This window comes from Pectinophora gossypiella, chromosome 2, assembly GCF_024362695.1.
Source record: "Pectinophora gossypiella chromosome 2, ilPecGoss1.1, whole genome shotgun sequence".
Lineage (NCBI taxonomy): Eukaryota > Metazoa > Arthropoda > Insecta > Lepidoptera > Gelechiidae > Pectinophora > Pectinophora gossypiella.
The window spans coordinates 1,824,628-1,841,964 of NC_065405.1; the positions used below are offsets into that span (position 1 = coordinate 1,824,628).

Consider the following 17,337-nt stretch of genomic DNA (forward strand, 5'->3'; position numbering starts at 1 on the left):
ATATCATCTCAGAATCATGGTCTGAATCATCCCTCAAAGTTTTCGTTACGATGTCAATAACAACTCCTAATTGGGGACATTTAGCAATGCAGTGATAAATAATAGAATTCTTACTTTGTAATAATAAAATATTTAAAAATGATCTTAATAAAAAAAAACTATTGGATATTATAGTTAAATATTTTCAATAGAATAAAAACATATTTGTAGCTTATTTAAAGCTTAAATTTTTAATAATAAAAAGATTTTTCGAGAATAAAATATTTTAAGAGGTTTAAAATAGGCATTTGTATATTTTTTATACTTATCCGAAAATTGTCAAGTATCCAATTGAGAAGTGGTTCAACGGTCTCTGCCTACCCTACTGGGAAATAAGCGTGATCTTATGTTTGCATGTGTAGAAATTGAAAGACAAGTCACATATCGCGGCCAATCTTATCTACGAGTTCCAATTTACTTCACCTAGTTATATTGTTAACTTTGACATTTACTATTTGATTGTTGATGTGATTTTGGGTACTCGTGCGCAATAATGATCGATGAGATAACAAATGCGGAGATTCCATGATTAGATAGTTCTCTGCAGGTGTGCTAATGTTGTTGCGATAGAATTTTGTGTTACAAGTGTGTATTGTTAGGTTTAAAACATAGGTAATTTGCGGTACAGGTAAAGTCCTTCAGCCATTTTACAATTAGATTTTATTTTTCTCATAAAATATTATAAAACCTAATAATAGCCGTGGTAGCCCAATTGTAAGAACGCTTGCCTCTAACTTTGTGGTCGCAGGTTCGAATCCAGCACAGGTCTAAACCAATGATTGTCGGAATTTGTTTTCGAATTCATGTTTGGATCATTAAGGATTATCACGTGCCCGGCGGTGAAGGAAAACATCGTGAGGAAACCCACATTCTCGAGTAATGCATTTTCGGAGGTATGGGACCTAACCTGTGGGCCTAGCATGCGACTCTTTCTGTGCAGTACTGTGAGAGAGTGACGGGTGACGTATGTCGAGGCGAGAAAGAGTCGCGCGCTTACGGTGCTAAGCCCGCTGGTCTGATTTGGTTTAGAAGATAGCCGTCGTCGTATGCCAATTTGTCTTAAGAGTTCGCTTACCACGGCATACGACCAAGGCTATCTACTAAACATCACTATTCGGAAGAATATCAGAGAAATATACCCCCTATTTTCTTGTTTCATACTTTTTAGAGCGTGATTTTCCCGTAGTCGAATTTTAGTTTTTAAACTTATTTTGACGGCGAAATATTTTTGGGGGTACCGAACTGAGCATAGTACCCCGCTAGACAGAATTCGGTAGTGTGACTAGGGCTCGACGATCCACTAGTGTCACGTTGGAAGTTGTATATATGCGTCGCGCTGTGTAAACTTTAATATCGCGTTTCAGGACTGCATTATTGAATGGTGGCGCCATCTGTTGCATGTGGGTGGAACTACCTGGCCAACTAGTTTGGTCCGCCACACTTATATTTTTTTTTGGTACATGCAGTATTCTCGTGACTTGCACCATACAAATTGAGTACCTAAGTGACGAGTATTACCGCAACTGTATTGCATGGGGTCATCCCATTACACCTGTCAGTGCCTCGCGTTACATAAACAATCATTTACCGAAGGTCACGCTCACTGTTCGAGAGGTTCGAAGTTGCTTATGGAAATTAGAAAATATACCTAATCATGTTATTTTGAAGCTACTTTTCGTTAATTTAACTTAGATTAATAATTAAAACATATAATAACGGGTTCTTATCGCGTTTAAAATAGGGATGTGAGACTCCCGATATTAATATATTATATTATAATATTAGATATTATTATTATTTATTGATTTTTTGTGTTTTAATTATGATAATAACCGCGTAAACTTAAAACAATATTTAGATTTTGCGAAACAAAATTTCACTTGATATCAACTTAGAATCATGGCCTGAATCATCCCTCAAAGTTTACATAACGGTTTTCCTTTGTTTGGTAAGGACATTGCAGGCTTGAATTACCTGATTGTCCGAAAAAGTTAGATGATTCCCTGCTTCGGAGGGCACTTTAAGCAGTTGGTCCCGGCTGTTAGCCGTAAAAACACCTCCACCAACCCGCAGTAGAGCAGCGTGGTAGTGTATGCTCCATGCCCCCTCCGGTTGATTGAGGGGAGGCCTGGGCCCAGCAGTGGGACTTATGTAGGCTGTTTATGTGAAAACCACGTAACCGCCTATTTGAAAAATCTATATTTTGTGTCCATTGTGCTCAATAAAGTATTTTATCTATCTATCTAAAAATCACATACTGATTTTCTGTAACAAAACATAACATAAGGTTGTGAGAAGCTGCAGTAGTTTTAGGCGGATGAGACGTTCGTTATGTAAAAATTGACGATTCAAAGTGTAACTATGTTACCTACTGAATAAAGATATTTTTGAATTTGAATTTGAATATAACAAATACTTTATTGAACAAACAGGAAAAAACAAAATACAAAACAAAAGAGAAATAGAATGATTACAATAGGCGGCCTTTTTGCTAAGTAGCAATCTCTTCCAGGCAACCTTTAAGTATAGGAGATATTGAATATTATGTAACCACCCACCAACCATAAAACCTCCATTTTTTTTAGATTTTGAGAATGTATTTTTTCATTATAACGCTTACGTTGTTTTCACTTTATGGCAATTTTAAACATTTGACCAAAACAATTTGTTTGCAAATGTGATTTTAAATTATAGCTTCGTTCATAATTATCTATTTAATTACATGTTATTATAAACCCGTTGTTTTACTCTTGAATATCGTAAATGAATATTTTATGCGTCGTTATACTAAAAAGAATTTTATAAACATTGTGCGTTAAATTAGGAATATATAGTTTCATGTTTATATTTTCATTACAGTTATGTTGTTATATATCTTATTAAATACACATAAAGTTCAAACTCTCTGAGTGATGTAGTTTGGTAGTGTATTTTCAAGTTGGTTGACCGTGGCCTAGAGATTTCTGGGCCAACGCATGCATATACATGTAATTTTGTTTACATTTAACAATGTTCCATTAAAAATATGAGTTTTTAAAACAAATTCAAAACATTGCCCTTTAAAGTGTAAGTCAAATTAAAATTCAAAAATATATTTATTCAGTAGGTAACATAGTTTTACACTTTGAATCGTCATTTTTGCATAACGAACGTGTCATCCGCCTAAAACTACTGCAGCTTCTCACAACCTGTATAGCTGGGGAAAAGAAACTGCAAGAAAAACCTCGGCACAGGGCCATAGACTTTCTTTAAAAAAAAAAACTTTTTAGTAATTTGACTGCCTAATATCAGTTCCGAGACAGCTAATCCCAAGCATTCATATCTTCTAGATAATCACTAATCTTTTAATGAGCACATTAGGAATGTGTTCTTAATTTGGCTGGCTGCACGCCGAGAATTGAATTTCAACCAACGCTCTTACCACCCCGAAGGTCGCTAAGCACCAGCGATTGAAGGAAAAAATACAAGACATATGAGCGCTTATTACAAAACATCCCTATTTAGACATTGTTTTAGGTTTACGCGGCTATTATCATAATTAAAACACATAATAACGGGTTCTACCTACTCCACTCCAATCTCGTCAGTCATCCTGTGATCATGGCACTTGCAACAGTGTCGAAATATCGGGAGTCTCATATCCCTGATTTAAACGCGGTAAGAACCCGTTATTATGTGTTTTAATTATCCCTGTTTAGCTGATTATTATTACAAATTGTATAATTCCATAGAGGTTGCATGAATTATCTATGTGGAAACAGTTTTGTTGTTAAACTACTTATAGCACTTATTTAAATCTGTTATAGAAGTAAAACACAACTGTATGTATCTAAAATAAACTAAAATAAAATATGTAAGTAATTGGTGAGTGTTATGTTTGCAAGCCTAATTAGACAGTTCGATGTCATGTCAAGGACTTGCTGTTTCGACGATATGCAACCCGACACCACTCGACCAGATTATCAGGGTACAGGTTATTGAGCCGCTTTTACACTGAAACGAACTTGACACTTTTTGTTGTGATCAAACAGATCTCAGACATTGGACTGTTGTGTGTAGGGTCGATTAATTCTTTCAAATATGATCCCCTCAGACGACGCCCTGAGCCGAGGTTCGCCCAACTGGGCACCCTCAGGCCTGTTGTCTTAAATTTTGTACCGAATGAGAGCCCTCAGCGGTCCTCATTTGTGCGGCCAAGTAGTTAATGCCATCAGCGGCAATACCACAATAAATCTCGTCAAAAAAATAAGAAGGACATTCCATAAAATCGGCTCGAGTCGCGCTCGCGCTTCAACACGCACGTAGTATGGTTGACCAACTGAAAAAACTTAGTTATTTTATAACTAGTTATTTTATAATTTAGTTATTTTATAACTAGTTATTTTATAAGTTAGTTATTTTATAACTAAGTTTTTCATTTAGTTATTTTATAACTAAGTTTTTCATTTAGTTATTTTATAACTAAGTTTTTTTTTAGAAATTATTAATGTCTAAAAAGGCAAAAATATGAAAAAATAAGTGTGCAATTTAAACACGTTCATTTACACGTCTTTTTCTCTTCTATCGTGTGGGTTGTGAGGTGGATTACCAACCTTATCAGGGTTATCATTGAGCCACCCACTGGATCACAGAGGCTGTTACCCATTATTTACACTTTAAACATTAGATTCATAAAAAAAAATATCTAAGTATTGTACTTATGAAAGAAACTATTGATACTTGTATTACGCGTCGGTGTGAACTACTGCTACATAATTACTTGACTTTTGGGGCTGCCCCACTGGGCACCTGTACCCCGCTACACCGGTACCTTGCGCAACAGGTGTAAAACAAATTATTATATCAACCTCATAACTTTACGAGTACAAGTAATACAATGAGTGATTTTCCAATCGACGTTCTTCAAAACGATAGATGGCGTTGTTTACTTTTAATGTGATAATTACCTATTTTCCCATTGCTGGGGTACATAAGTATTCAAAAATGTAAAGTAATAAGCATATATAAAACTAATTGTTGTTTGATATTTGGATCACTATGTATAAAAATCTTCGCATCCAAAATAGCAACCTCAACCACCAAGAATCAGCAACTATTTACATCGTAGAGGTTATCGAACGAATATTACGCTAATTATAAAGTAGAATATAGACATGAATCGTGTAATCATGTTGAACAGTTGATAGGTCATTTCCTTTGACCAAATATGTAGTTAATCACCTTGATGTGTGGACTAATTAACGGTTGATTGGAGTATGTTCCGTATGTAGGAAATGGATATGCATAATCTTGTGTTTAATATAACGTAACAGCAGGTTATTGGCATTTTTTCGTCAGAGTTGCAATTTTTTTGAAGGTCATTTTGGTGTAGGGAAAATGCGAATGCAGACCCCATAACGCCTATTTGCTTTCGAGGTGTACTTACAGAGTTATTTTATTTTGCTTTATGTACCCCGGCCATCATTACATATCCGAAATTCCAAATACAGACGACAGCTAATTTCCATATTTATCAATTATTAGAAATGAAATGAAATGAATGAATGAATGAATGAATGAAATTATTAATTATTATTAATGCTACACCGACAAGAGCGGGGCTCTTAAATTGATGATGATGATGATCAATTATTAGATGTATCGTGTATTAAAATTTGAATTTGGAAATAAGTACTTTTTGTTTTGACTTTATTTTTGACGTGACTTATTGTAGATTTGCCGCGAATGGCATTACCTACTTGGTAGGACAAATAGGGAGCGCTGAGGGCTCTCACCCGGTTCAAAATTTAAGACAACAGGCTTGAGGGTGCTTAGTTGGGCGCGATCCTCAGCTCAGGGCGTAGTCTGAGAGGAAAATATTTGAATGAATTACTCCTATTGACCCTAGTGGACCCAGTTCTGAATTCAAATTCGGATAGACGATATTATATCTAATAATTGATGACAAATTCAAATTCAAAAATATCTTTATTCAATAGGTAACATAGTTACACTTTGAAACGACAATTTTTACATAACGAACGTCTCATCCGCCTAAAATTACTGCAGCTTCTCACAACCTGTATAGCCGGGGAAAAGAAGCTGCAAGAAAAACCTCGGCACAGGGCCCTAGGCGTTCTTTAAAAAAAATAAACATACAACACACACACACATACACATACTTTTGCTTTTTTTTATACACGCATTTGTATTTTTATACAATTGATTAATTTAGCTGCCTAGTATCAGTTCTCAGACAGTTAATCCCATGCATTCATATCTTCTAAATAATCACTAACTTTATAAGACAACAGACTGAGTGCATTTAAGTATTTGTCCTTGCTAAATAGATAGTCCATATTTCAGGTAATAGTGAAAGTACCTGCTTATGTCATAAACTAATAATTCCACCTACATTACTCCACCACACGTTACATTACTACAACCTTGACTTGTGACGCAATCGGCCTACAACTTTAACTTGAAGTCGGGTAAGTTGATAATAACACAACGGATTCTCTACGAATGTCACATTTTGTGTTAACTAAAAAGTAGAAATGTAATACTATTCATTGCCCCTGAAAAGGGTAGATTAATATATGGATGAACATAAAAAAAATATTCATAAGTATTTTGTTTTAGATATATAATTGTTATAATATATTTCATATATTGCACCTCTTTTTATTCTCCCGCAGATATTCTTATACTACCTCTGGGTTGGCTGGAAGAGATCTCTCTTAGAGATAAGTCCTCCCTTGTAAACGTCAATTTCATGTTTGTGATGTGCTAGTTGTTAAGTGCAATAAAGTATATTTAAATGTAACATGCGTGCCACGTGATTTTGTTCGTATTTTGACAGAACGCATTCGGCTTATTTGGGTTCACATATTAGCACCAATCGACAAAACGAATAATTATATCGTCAGAATCGATAAAATGGCCGTGACAAAGTTTTATCACGTTGCGCATATTAGCCCTACTGGTTAAACTAGAAACAGTATTACAAAGTGATTTTTGTTAGACGTGTCCCCACCGGGATTCGAACTCACAGCCTCCAGATCGAGAGCCCAACGTTCAACCTTATTGTGACATGTTGTGATTAAGCCCGTCAGCCATTTTAATGCTTCGACATCATACTTCTATCTTCTCATAATCTAATTTTAACGTTTAAACGCATAGTTTCGTTTGGAAAGCGAGTGTTATGAGCTGTAGAGGCCACGTGCGAACTAATCGATACCGGCGCAAGCGCAATCGATGAATCGAATCGATCACCGAGCCTGAGAAATCTTCGTTGCATAACATGTGCCCGTATTGTGCTGAGAAATGTGTGTATGTGTGCGTTTGCGTGTGTGTGCACATATTGTAAATTCATACTAATATACTTAAGTGTGTATGTGTGTGTGTTTAATTCGGTTATTATCAAAGATTTTGCCCGTGAATATTGTGTTTTAATGTGTTTTATATTTCATTGTTTTGATGAATACCTTTATTTTTTGCACACAAACAGAACGTAAAAACGTTTATAAAACAAATAATAACAGTATAAATAGCAGCGTTATTCAATGTCTAGGTATGAATATTGATTTTCTTGGAAACCGAAGATAAACCAAGTACTTATTTGTCGAAATTGTCTATGGAGAATTGGGAGGGGGTGGGGGGGGGGTTAACAAGGTCATTGTTGCTATTTGATTCTTTTAAATTGCGCACTTACTTTTATGAGCGCAAATGTCAAATTGCAAGTCTATTGGTTTGATGTGAACCTTTTTAGACCGCCTCGACACCTTGTCATCGGCGTCCGAAGGACGTAATATACGATCTCGACGACCCGATTACTCTAGCCATAGACGCGGCCAATCAGCTCGCGACACCAAACACTTCAGGACCCCGATACCGACCCCGCCGGCGTGGTCGACGATTTCCCTCATTCAGCGCTTATCACTATCGACCCACTAGGGTCATTCTTTGGGCGGTCATTCTTTCAAATATTTTTCCTCTCAGACGACGCCCTGAGCCGAGGTTCGCGCCCAACTGGGCACCCTCAGGCCTGTTGTCTTAAACGTTGTACCGGGTGAGAGCTTTCAGCGCTCCCCATTTGTCCGGCCAAGTAATTAATGCCACCTGCAGCAAATCTACAATAAGTCACGTCAAAAAAGAAATCAAAAAAAGAAACTCGACACTTTGTAAGTACAGCTTGAGCAATTGGCGATTTGCAACAATCTAAAATACTGTTCTTAAGTCTCATTATGATTATCATACTTCTAGTACCAGCCATGATCTTCATGACATTGAGACAACTTAAGGATGGACGATGATTTGAAGAAAATAAATTGCATAGAATTACTGGACATTACTAGCAGTATTACTATGCTGGACTGGGTGACTTATCATTGAGACCCATGGTAGCGGTACGTAAGTTGGAAGAATGCTTGACTTTCACTGTGAGGTCACAGATTTGAATCCCAGCACAGGCCAAAACCAATGATTTTCAAAGTTTTCGATTTCATGTTTAGATCAGACAAGTTTATCGATATGGAACAATGAGGAAAACCATCACATACAAATATACTTTATTGCACCAAAACAAAAAGAAATAATTACAAAAAGACTCATCAACATCGTGGAAAAGAAACCCATATTTCCGAGAAATGCGTTTCGGAGGTATGTGACCTACCTGTATTTTTGGTTGGTTTTCCTTTATTGGTTGGTTTTCCCTTCGCAGGTTGGAAGGTCAAACAGGCAGTCGCTTCTATAAAAAAATCGAAAATCGCCAGGTTCGCACGTCGGTTCAGAATAGATCTTACTGAACCTTTTCTAAGGACATCTCCAATTTGGCCAATTTTTTTCATATATTATACTTTTTTATTGTTCGGCAAAAAGTCGGGACGCCTATCTTTGACTCTATTACCAAATGTGGTTGCAAATTGACTCTGGTGACTTGTCGCGTCCTTACGGCGTAAGTTTTGCGTTCTTTCTGCCTAGATTACGAACGGATGATAAGTGGAAAAAACATTTTCCGATTTCAACGAGAGTATGTGAAACAAAAACCCCATTTTCACCGTTGTAACTAGCTTCTAGAGATCCAAATTCTCTTCGGAAGTGTGTCGCTGCCGATGATATCCAATTAAGAGCATCAACTAACGTTCATATAATTTATTTCTCACTCGTCTCTGCGAAAAACTTGAAAACGGCCGCCGGTTGCACGAGCGCTGTTTATCTGGGATAAAGCGGATTAGGAGTTACTAACTGTTGCCTGTGAGTTCGTTTGCGTGGAGACATTTTTAACTCTTTAAAAGACGAATTTTAAAAACAACCCTTGTTAGTGCTTGTCTATTGAATTACCAAAAGCCACGTTTCAGTGCTAAAGGAAGCTTTATTCAACTTATAATTCTCTTAAGTTTAGGCTGTGCGCTAATAGTTACGTCATTTAGTTTCTTGTTTTCTGTTAATAGTGCATGCGAACCCAGTCAAATCTGACTTCTCGAATACAAATTTCTCAGTATTGGTTTTTTTCTTGTTGTTAATATAGTAATTTATTTTCAATTTATTTTTATATATTCTGGGTTATTTCATAAAAAAGTAGGGTATGAATAGTTCCAAAAGTTAGTAGGTGTAAAACTTGAATCACTTAGAATTATTATGAAAATAATGTGAATTGTATAATTAATTTAATAATACTGATTAAGATTGTGCTCCACACATGTGAAATGTATTTATTTAATTATTTATGAGGCCATTGACTGGCAGTGTGATGTTATAGTTATATAGATTAGAATTATTTACAAGGTCGACGTTACGTTATGGTTTTCTTAAGCATAGGGATAATAGGAAAGTAAATATAAAAACATTACGTATTTTTTTATTAATTTAAATCTAAAGTTTTGTTTTGTGACAGCTCTAAGACATCTGCAATTAAATCCAGAAACAAGTTTATAATAAAACTAGCGACCCGCCCCGGCTTCGATCGGGTGCAATGCTGAGGAAAAAGTGAAATTATTTACGAAGTATTTCTTCACTATTTAATGGACACTCTATCTATTAAAAAAACCGCATCATAATTCGTTGCGTAGTTTTAAAGGTTTAGGGACAGAAAAAGCGACTTTGTTTTATACTATGTAGTGATGAAAACGTTAATTCGGATTACGTTTAAGTTTAATTGGTATTTCCTTTTAAATTATTATATATTGGACAAAGACTGAACGATAGAGTCGAATGCGAGGAAAAAGGCGCGTTTTCTCTGATTTTATAGTTATAATCGGCAAGTTAAGTGTTGACGGCCATTATCAGCATTATAAGCGGTTAACAAACCCGAGGTTTGTGTCACCGTGTGTTCTAGTAGAGTAAGCGCGCGCATTAACTTCTGAGACTTTGCACGCGAAGCGCGTCTCGCGCGCATTTTTCGCGTCGCGAATACGTTTTCCGAACGATTGACGTTCTCTTTTCAAATTTGTTACTGGCCGGCGAGATTTAACCTAATTTCAAGTAATTTAAAAAGGTTTTAATCAGTTTTAAGTTTAGAACTTATTTTATTTTTTGTAAACACCGCGAGTTTTAAGTGTTGTGAGTTTTATACTTCTTTTTAATATTTTTAAATCTGTGGTAAAAGTGTTTTACAGTTCAAGTGATAACGGTTTTGTTGTATGAGTTTACAAGCACGTATGTATATGATTGTGGTGTATATTTATTTGCGCAAGTGTGTGATATGGCGGTACCTACTTTATTATGCGGAGAGGATCATTATGGGTTCTATTTAACAACACTATTTCAAACAATTAGCTTGGAAAATTACTTGATAACATAATCGTACACAATTCATATCACCTAGTAACTTTCAAGTCTGTATACCAATAAAAACCTAATAACAGTTGATGTACTTACCCTCATCGATTAGGATGAATTGCATTTTAATTGAGGATAAGGTATAAAATCTAAAAGGTAAATCTATTAAGTGCTTAATCACAAACACGCATTTAAAATTTAAATTTATCTCAGTAGATTTTTTTCTTAAATTACTTATGTTCCATGTTCAAGTTTGTTTCGAAACTTAAAAACTTAAGATTTTATTTTCAAAAACGAAACGTATTTTGTTTGTTCGTTGCTTAAATTACAATAAATTCAAACTGGTGATAAGGAAGTAAGAACTCTACATTTATGTTAATAATATACATATTTTGTAAACATCTTCATCAGTACGTACCCACTACCAAGTAAATCACAAAGAATTGATCTTACCAACATTTCTAACAATTATGTCAAAAAACATAATTATAAAACTGTTTAAGTACTTAAGTAAATAATTATAACTGTTTGGTAATAGCGATTGAACTTTCACTACCATTAAGTACTTTTAAAATTCGAAGACACAAAGGTTTAAAATTTAAAACACATTCGAAATATAAAAACATGTCGCAAAGTTCTTCGACTTGCGATGGATATTATACGTACTTCTGACTAGCCTTAAACCTAATAATGCTTAGTTGCTTAGAACTTATTTTATACAGGGTGTTAGTGGGATCGTAACGAATACTGAGAGTGATGATTAAGACCATGATTCTGAGTTAATATCAATTGGAATTTTCCGCCGCAAAATTCATGTTTTTTTTTAATTATTTTCAATTCTGTACTTTTGCGATGCAAAATTCCACTTGATATTAACTCAGAATAATGAGTTAAATCATATCCATGTTAGTACGTATGGGTGTTAGTGACACCGTAACAAATAGTAAGAGGGATAATTTAGACCATGATTCTGAGTTAATATCAATTGGAATTTTCCGTCGCAAAATTCATAAAATGTTAGTGTTTTTTTATTTTCAGTTCCATACTTTTGCGATGAAAAATTCCATTTGATATTGAGTTGATATCAACAACAATCATGGTCTAAATCATCCCTCAATGTTTTTGTTACGATGTCACTAACAGGGGGGTTAAATGGCCACATCGAAGCAATTCATCTAAGAAAGCAATATTGCTATTTGACAGTTGTTTGCATTGCGCACTTACTTTTATATGCGCAAATGTCAAATTGTAATATTGCTTTCTTAGATGAATTGCGTTGATGTGGATTAACCCCCCCCCCCCCCCCCCCCGACCTTTTAGTAACATAATGCAGTTGTTACAAAACAAACTTTCCGACTAGGTAAGTGAATTAATGTGATTACAACTAATTATGCAGCCGGTCTAGGCGCCGGTAGCCTGTTTAAGCAGCTCATTATCGAAGTATGTCAAGTATCAACGACATTTAATTTTAATTCGTAATAGGTGGTACTACTCATTATATATACATACCATAAATAGCCTATATATATCCCACTGCTGGGCACAGGCCTCCCCTCAAACAACCATAGCGGGTATGGAGCATACTCCACCACGCTGCTCCATTGCGGGTTGGTGGAGGTATTTTAGGGCTAATAGCCGGGATCAACGGCTTAACGTGCCCTCCAAAGCACGGAATCAACTTATTTTTCAGACAATCAGGTGATTCAAGCCTGTAATGTCCTTACCAAACAAAGGACAGTATCACAAAGTGATTTCGACAATATCGAATCGAACCCGGACCTCTAGATCGTGAGCCTAACGCTCTAACCACTAGACCACGGAGGCTGTAATATGTATATACAACATTATATACTCATTATATATACATTAATATAATTAGTACCGTATTCACGTCATTTTTCATTAGGTATTCAATTTTAGGGGAAATCTTTAATTTGTGAAGTGTCCGGTGTGTGGCTAAAGACCAGGAGTAATAGGGTACCAGTGCCTGTATCAAAACTTACAAGTCTACACGTTCACAAGCTACAAGTTACTCACGTTACGTGTAAATTACGTTCATCAAAACAGTAGAGGGATTGTAAAATAACTTGTGAAATAAATATTGACACTTGTAACATGTAATTTATAGTAATATTATTATAGTAAGTAAATCTTGAGGTCAGTGATAACCTCAAGATTTACTTACTAAAATAAGTTAGATAAGTACTCATCACATCACTATTTTTTTCAGACTTAAGTAAGTATAACAAGTTATATCCCTACTCGTGGGCTGAAGTTGCTATAAAAGTTATTTTGTATTTAAATATTTATTTTATTTTGTATATTTTATAATACAAAAGAATTTCTCTTTTCATTATTGATTTTTGCTTCAAATTTCCGTACGTAACAGGAACATTACAATCTGAACTAATCGACTTTTACAAATACAAAAAAAAATACAATTTAATAAGTAGTTATATAAGAATGCGTAACAATGCGAGTGCAGTAATTGACTTTATATGTATTATGCATTTTTGAATATAGAACGATGCATCGGGCCTACCACACATGTGCACTGACCGAGAGAAACATTATTGTTAAAATATACAGGGTGGCCAAAAAGTTCACGTTCAAAATTAAAAAGTAGATAGATGGGCTCATTGACTACCAGAAACACCCCCATGTATGTTCAGCAATTATTTACGGTTTAGGAGATATGACCCATTTTGTACATTTTTCTATATTTTTTTTTACCTTACTTCAGAAATCATCATTTTGTCGCTACCTCTTTCTTTAATAATTCTTTTACTTTATAACTATTCCTAAGAATGTGTACCGTTAGGTGAAAAAATAAAAACAGTCAAATTATATATAAAAAAAGTATTTTGAAGTTAAAGTGAGAATTCGACCAAAATTGTTACAGTTGTTAAAACTTCGCCGAAGACTAATAATAATAAACACATGAGGTTGTCATGGACCCTGAAAGTATTTCTAAAAACTGCTTCCTTTAAAAAGCTTTTAGAAACATCCAAAAAAGTACCACACTGTATAATTAAAAACATATTTTAAAACATAAAGCGATGTAAAAGACTAAAAGTAACACTTTTTATTGTTTTTTTTTTTCAGAAAGAACATGTTTATGGTCTATTTGTTTTTATTGTTGCGACTTCCTAATTGTAGGATTGAAGTGTACATTTTGTACATTCTAGATACTACCGCGTAACATGTCGGTCTAAAAGAAAGCTCAGGGGCCTTAGCCAAGTTGCAAACGATAATAAAAATCGTGTAAGTAATTAATTTGACAAGTCACCGTATGTAAATCACATAATACATTTTTATCACTGTCAGTGTGAATTATCATATTCGTTTGCAATTAGGTAATTCGTTTCTTAGGTCAAAGCTAAAATATGAAATTCTGATTACTGAATACCATCTGCGGCAAATCTACAATAAGTCACGTCAAAAAAAAGCACACGTCTCCCCCCTATCATTTAACCAAAAAGGAGGAATCTTTGATATTCTGACATCGGGAATCGAACCCGGGCCTTTAAATCGTGAGCCGAACGCTCTAACCACGAGACCATGGAAGCTGTTAATATAAAATAAGGACGAAAAAATACTCGCGCCATTACATGTATGTGAAACGTCTACTCTGCTCTCATACAAAGTGACTCTACAAGTTTTTGTTAGGTTTGGGGAAACACGTTTCATAAAGTAATGAGTGCGAATGATCCCAATTACGTCCCGACGACCCGATTACTTTCCCGACGACCCGATTACTATCCCGACGACCCGATTACTCTAGCCATAGAGGCAGCCAATCAGCTCGCGACACCAAACACTTCAGGACCCCGATACCGACCCCGCCGGCGTGGTCGACGATTTCCCTCATTCAGCGCTTATCGCTATCGACCCACTAGGGTCGATTAATTCTTTCAAATATTTTTCCTCTCAGACGACGCCCTGAGCCGAGGTTCGCGCCCAACTGGGCACCCTCAGGCCTGTTGTCTTAAACGTTGTACCGGGTGAGAGCCTTCAGCGCTCCCCATTTGTCCGGCCAAGTAGTTAATGCCATCTGCGGCAAATCTACAATAAGACACGTCAAAAAAAAAAAAAAGATCCCAATTACGATTATATTTTCAAAAAGAAGATCATTTTATCAAACTGGTGAATTCATGTCTTTTAATAAAGAAATATCAAAACTATTTTGTCGCCTTAAAAACCACGTAAGCGCCTTAACCCTTTACCGCATACAGACCCATATTTGGTACACGTCACTTACTGATTGAAATATTCGGATACATTCCACCTTTCTTGCAAGACATTTATTATTTGTATAGAGTATCGTATATCCGAACACATGATCACAATAGTTTTTCCAATCGTACCCCCATCTTGCGTATTTTTCAGTTAGTAGTTGAAAGTTCGGAATAAAGTGCGTTTTTGAGATATCGGATAGCAAAAAGAAATATATCTGTAAAATTTATGGAGTAATAAATCTTCTTTTTGGTAAATTTTGAAGAAGAACATTCTTTTTGCATAATACCATCAAAAAATGTATGTAAGCTCAACTAAAAGACAGGTTTTTATCCATCCAAACATTGTTCCAAATTTGGGACACCATGCACTTATGGTAATTTTTCCTTGGCAAATTTGGTACAGTATGCAATAAGGTAGTTTTTTGTCTTTGGTCAAATTTGGTACAGTTTGCAGTAAGATAGAGCAGACATTTTAGGTGTTTCAAAAATATTTGCTACAACTTTAGGTCACCCTATTTTAAAAGTTTTTAAGTTTTATGAACATAATCACCACATGTTGTGGCGGCGTTTATGATAATAACACTTACTAACAAGTATATTACTGTACCGTCACATAAGTTACAACAATAATTGAAGATTATAGAAACTTTGAAGGGACAATTCAGTGGTCATGAGATATCACATATGTATCTCATTAATGATATAAGCTACATATTCTAACGCGTCCGACATAGATACTTCAACTATCTATGTTTTATCTGAGAGCCATCTTCGACTGATGGACGGTAGAAGACCGCATTACTCTCCGCACTCCGCACGGGCCCGGGTCTCGTACCCGTTGGATCCACCTTACCAGCATTGGCTACTTCCATGTACTGGTGAGGCTTGCAACATTGGATCCTCTTACCCGTTAGGCAGTAACTGAGCATCTCCTCATGTACATGGGGCTGGGCCCCCTCGGGTCTCCTCAACACCCCTACAACCCGCCTTTACCTCCCTGCCTCTCACCACCCACTATCTGCTCATGCAAATCCATCAGAATCTCGCCCAGATAGGATTACTAGGGGAACATGTACGGCGAAGAGCCCGTACTGCTAGTCCCCCTACTCAAGATTGGGTGGCCACCCCTAAACTCGCTTCTAGGCTGGCTGGACGTTGCGATCCACGCCACCTAGCTCATGGGTAAGTGCGTCCACTTCACCCTAGTGCTGATCCCAGAGCACCCGTCAAACTTGGTGAGAGGTAACTTAATGCTCAGAACCACTGTGACAATTATTACATTCAATGACACTACTTTGTACCTCATGCTGTACAACGTGTAACATAATACATGATATCTCAAGAGCCTTGTCGCACTTCACTTAACTAAGCCATCAGGGACTTACCGACCTTGCTCCACATCATCTTACATGCAGGCAGACAACCATTACCTGGTGTCTCTCACGATTCGTACTCTTATCGTGTTCTCTTCTCTTATATTCGCGCCAACACGCAAAGTCCCGCGCTCTCTAAAAAACATTAAAACCATAGACTATGATCCCTTATTTTTCTTTTATCAGTGATGTCACAGTAATTGCATATAATCAGTCACTCACCCAACATAGAATTCGTGGGACTCCACGACACATGTGGTGGCAGGTAGAATATATCAAGCGACGTCGCCGACTTGAATTACCTCCACTAGAAGTAGCTCTAGATGGCATTGGACATTGGCCAATATGGACTGACGACAAATCCGAGATGTAAAAGCGAAGGATGTTCTCAAAAATCACACGTAAAGTGTAGCAAATGCCGAGTTAATTTATGTTTTTAATAAAGATAGAAACTCCTTTCAAAGTTTTCATACACAATTTACAGACAATTCTCTCAACTCATAATAATCTCGTTATTAGGTAATAAACGGCATTTTTTAATACTTTAAAAGTTTCTATTACGTTTTTAAAATAAAGTAGATTTTTGTAAAAGAAATATTATCTGGCTATTTTTCATTTCATTTTTCAAACAAATACTTTTCAAAAACAATGCAACAGACATACATAAATTTTTATTACGAAATATATATATATAAATAAGCAGTTTTTTTTACATGAATGCATATTGTACCATATTTGGCCAGTCAACTTAATACTACGTTACTGCATGTTGTACCAAATATGGTACACTGATATTATTGGGATTTTTCTCAGCTTTCCAAGTGTATTTAATTTTTTTCTTATTTTTTCTATGTTCTAAAAAGTACATTTTACCTAGTAAATTAATTTGAGCTTAATCAAAAAATCCATGCGGTAAAGGGTTAAGGGCT

General features: G+C 35.8%; 1 protein-coding gene across 12 annotated transcripts in view; it reads left to right on the forward strand.

Moving 5' to 3' along the window:
• The window catches only part of LOC126373556 (uncharacterized), a 163,123-nt gene that overhangs the window by 87,255 nt on the left and 58,531 nt on the right, over positions 1-17,337 (forward strand). Inside the window, exon 1 of one of the 12 annotated variants that reach the window (XM_050019747.1) lies at positions 10,366-10,674. The exons of 7 other annotated variants lie outside the window; for them this stretch is intronic. The gene's annotated coding sequence lies outside the window, so the exon portion shown is untranslated. Of the gene's footprint in view, positions 1-10,365; positions 10,675-17,337 lie in introns of those variants that run through there. 4 more of the 12 variants (XM_050019765.1, XM_050019756.1, XM_050019773.1 and 1 more) reach the window with 4 other exon arrangements.